Source organism: Elephantulus edwardii, unplaced genomic scaffold, assembly GCF_000299155.1.
Source record: "Elephantulus edwardii isolate Elephantulus edwardi_28Jun2011 unplaced genomic scaffold, EleEdw1.0 scaffold00007, whole genome shotgun sequence".
NCBI lineage: Eukaryota > Metazoa > Chordata > Mammalia > Macroscelidea > Macroscelididae > Elephantulus > Elephantulus edwardii.
The window spans coordinates 11,268,524-11,272,876 of NW_006399757.1; positions in this window are offsets into that span (position 1 = coordinate 11,268,524).

Genomic DNA, 4,353 nt, shown 5'->3' on the forward strand with positions numbered 1-4,353 from the left:
CAAGAGAGGAAGACCCTGATGAGATGGATTCACTTCATTACTGGGGAAATGGGGGTGAGTGTGTCAGAGATACTAAGTTGGCTCAGGATAGAGCAGGGTTCAGAGCTGTTGTAGATAGGGTTGTTATGAGTCACAAGTGACTCAACAGCACATAACAGCAATAGCAATATGAAATACTTACTGCTTGAATTAGCACGTTTGGTATGGTCAAATATATTTTATCGATGGTAGACCCATGTTGAGCATATTTGGCCCTCAAGTCAATTTAATTATGAGTTTTTAAAGGAAGCTACTTATTGCGATGGGAAAATCTGCTATTAGGGACCTTTCTAAAGTACTCAAGAGCAATGGTGTCTCTCTGGAGACTAAGGTGCGCCTGATACAGGCCATGGTTTTTGCAATCACTTGTTATGCATCAGAGAGTTGGACAATGACTAGGGAAGATAGATGGAGAATTGATGCCTTTGAGCTATGGTGCTGGAGAAAAGTATTGAATGTACCCTGGGCAGCCAAGAAAACAAACAGATTCATCCTGGAGAAGGCTGTTCCTTGGAGGCAAGGATTCTGGGGCTTCGTCAGAGGGACATCATGCTTGGTAGGGTGGAGGGACAGTACAGGAGGGGAAGACCCTCTATGAGGTGGATTGATTCAGTGATTGGGGTAATTTGGATGGGTGTGTCAGAGGCTATGTGATTGGCACAGGATAGAGCAGGGTTTAGGGCTGGTGTACATAGGGTCGCTATGAGTCACAAATGACTGGACGGCACATAATAACAACTGCAACAACAACTTGCTTTTGAAGAATTGCTAACCTCACTCAGTAAGAATAAAAGCCATCACTTTCTAGTTTACTTGGGTCTCCTTTTGAATTGCACGTTCTATTTTATTGAACTAAAGTTCTTCTATATTGCTGTTATGTGCCATAAAGTCACTTGTGACACATAGTAGCACTACATTCAACAGCTCTGAAGCCTGTCCTGTCCTGAGCAGGTCTCTCTGAGTCTGACAAATCTACCCCCAATGCTCTAGTTACTGTATCAATCCATCTCATTTGGAGTCTTCCTCTCCTGTACTGTTCAAGATGTCAGTTTTAAAGAAAGACTCTCTGTGTTGACTTTGAAGGAATACCCTTGCCTTCTTTCAGCATTATGGTTATCAGCAAAGATCTTTGCCTTAATCTTCCCTTGAGACAGGAACTTCTTAGTTCAGTGACCAAAAGAGAAGCTTCATTCTTGGTTCCACATTTCTTGCTGGTAGTCAGGTGTCTCTTCGTCTGCTTGCTTCCTTCTCTTTTTATCTTGTAAAAGATGATATAGTCCATATCCCATAGAAACTCCTCTTATAGGCCTGTGACTTGGTAAGGATAATACACTTTACCCTAATCCCTTTACAACTAATTGACTGGTTAGATCAAATCACAGGTGAGGATTGATCCCATTACTTTTCATTGTCAAATTACATTATCATATAACACCTTTAAGATTTAACAAAATCATTGAGATTCATGGCCCAGTCATGCAGATAACTCTATTTGGAAGGGTAAACAATTTTTTGGTGAAAAAAATGAATCTTTGACATTTTTTACTAATGTGTTATGGTTGATTGCCTTCAAGTCAAGCACAACTCATAGCTACCTTATGTGCAAAAGTCCAGAAGCCCCTCTACAACTATCAACATTTATCTATAAAATTCTGCTTATCTGTAAGTAAAATGGAAAAAAAAATATTCTGGTTTTGTTATTAGTGTGGTGGGCACTTTTGGTTCCATCCTAGATCAGACAAATAATACTTGGTACAGAGGTCATTTTAAATATTAGAGTCTGTAACTTATCAGTTTTTGCTCAATATGGTTATGACTTGCAATATGTAATAGTTCCTAACCAGTCTTCACAATTTATCTCGAAAGATCCTTACAGAACAGGAGTGATGATAGATTTAGAGATTGTTTTATGTTACATGTGTACTCTGCATCTGTTCACCAGGGGCCTCCAATATTGCAGAATTTTAATCATATTTATAGCTTGTTTAGTTCCCTTGTATTTGGCTTCAAGGCTTTGGAGAAGAATGGTTCATGAGTTTGTGACAGATGGAAAGGTGAGAGAAAACAGCCTTCACATTAACTTTTTGAGGGTCACCTTGAAAGAGACCAATGAATAAAGTGAATATTTTAGTTGCTCAATGTGTAACAAGCAGAAGTACTAAATAGTTATACAGTCTTCTTCACTTGATTTATTAGCTAAAGTTAATTATCAGTGCATTTTACAAAACACTATCAAGAGAAACTGCGTTCATTAGACAAAATATTATTTGTCAGGATAGAAAAATCTCATGCAACTGTATAGGCTAATAACACCTTTCAAAGATATATTTTTTCATCAATAATTTATATTTCTAAAGCTATGCAATGAAATCACTATGTATTTTCTATTTGAATATTAAATCTGCATTTCATAGATCAAACAAAAAATACAGTTCAAATATTTTTCTCATTCAGGCCACTATTTCCTAAAATAACTTCTAAAGTATAGAAGTTGTATACAAATTTTCTCCTTGGACAGGCAACTACTGCTTTATTCCTCTAATTCATTTCAACTATTTGCACACATATTTAACAAATTAATGAAACATGGAGAGGAAAAAAAAAGATTGATGTGTAGATGTTTTACAAAAGTCATTAAATAACTGCTTAACGTAATTCTAAGTAAAGAAAAGGAGAATTTCTTATGTGCCATAGAGTCACCTGAGACTCATAGTGACCCTATGTACAACAGCTCTAAACCCTGCTCTATCCTGTACCAATCTCACTGTCTCTGGTGCACCTTACCCCCATTAGCCCAGTCACTGAATCAATCCACCTCATAGAGGGTCTTCCTCTCCTGTGCTGTCCCTCCACCCTCCCAAGTGTGACGTCCCTCTCTAAGGATTGGTTTGTCTTTGCAACATGTTCAAAGTATGTCAGATGAAGATTCAGAATCCTTGCCTCCAGGGAGAAGTCTGGTTTAATCCTCTCTAAGATGAACCTGGATGGGCTGGCCTGGGGAGTCTCTTTCCACTCTGAAAGTCAGCTGGCTGGCTGTTTTCTTGATGGTGGTTTCGTCTTGATGGTGGTCAGGCAAGGGAAGTTTCTGGAGTCATTTTGGGGTGGGTTACTGTTCTTTTTCCCCCCTCAAATGTGGGTGACCCTTGAGCCTTAGATTAGGGCTAAGTGTGTAGTCCTGCATGAGGGTGTGGATTGCTGGAGTCTCCCTCCACTCTGGAAGTCAGCTGACTGGCTGGCTGGCTGGCTGGCTTCTTGAAGGTGGCTCGTCTTGATAGCAGTCTGACAAGGGAAGTTTCTGGGCTCCTTTTTGTTGTGTGTTACTGTTCTTTTCCTCCCTCAAATGTGGGTGGCCCTTGAGCCTTAGACTAAGGGTAAGGGTGGAGCCCTACTTGAGGATGTGGCTTCAAGACCCTATAGGATTCATTTATTAAAAATGTATTAGTTTTAGAAATATATTCTTTATAAGACACAACAATCATTTGTCTTTTTTCTGTACTGAACAACTTGGAGTTGCTGTGATGTTGAAGACTATCCCATAGCCACGTCAAATACCATAATGGTTACCTATTATGTACAACAGTTGAATGAGCTTCCAGGCTGATTTATGTTGGGAAAAAGGAGTGGCATCCACTTCCTAAATCACATGCCTCTGGAAACTCTATGAACTTGGAGAAACAATGAAAGCAATGGAAAGGCATCAGGTCTTTTGTTCATAGAGTCGCTATGAATTGACCTCAACTAGATGGCAATCAACAACAACAGGATGAACCTTTTTCTTTCTTAGCAGCCCATGGTATATTCAATACTCTTCTCTAACACCACAACTCAAAGGCATCAATTCTCCTTCTCTCATCCCTTGTGATTGTCCAACTCTCTGATGCATAGTAAGTGCTTGCAAAGACCATGGACTGTATCAAGTGCACCTTAGTCTCCAGAGTGACATCATTGCTCTTCAGTATTTTGGAGAGGTCTGTAACTGCAGACTTTCCCATCACAATACCTCTTTTAATTTTCTGGCTGCTGGTGTCAAGAATGTTGAATGTGGAGCCAAGCAAACTAGCAAATAAGTAGGATAGTATAGTGATAGGACAGCAGGATTCTGAGTGTAGAAATGAATATAAATTCTGAATCTACCATTTACGTGTTAGTTGATAGGGAGAAACATCCAATTTCACTCACATTTAGTTTTCTCAGTAATTTAGAGAGGTACCTGATGGTAAACTTTCCCAGTGCAATATATCTCCTGATTTCCTAACTGCTGGTACCAAAGGTATTGATTGTGGGCCCAAGGAAGATTAAATCATTGCCAAATTT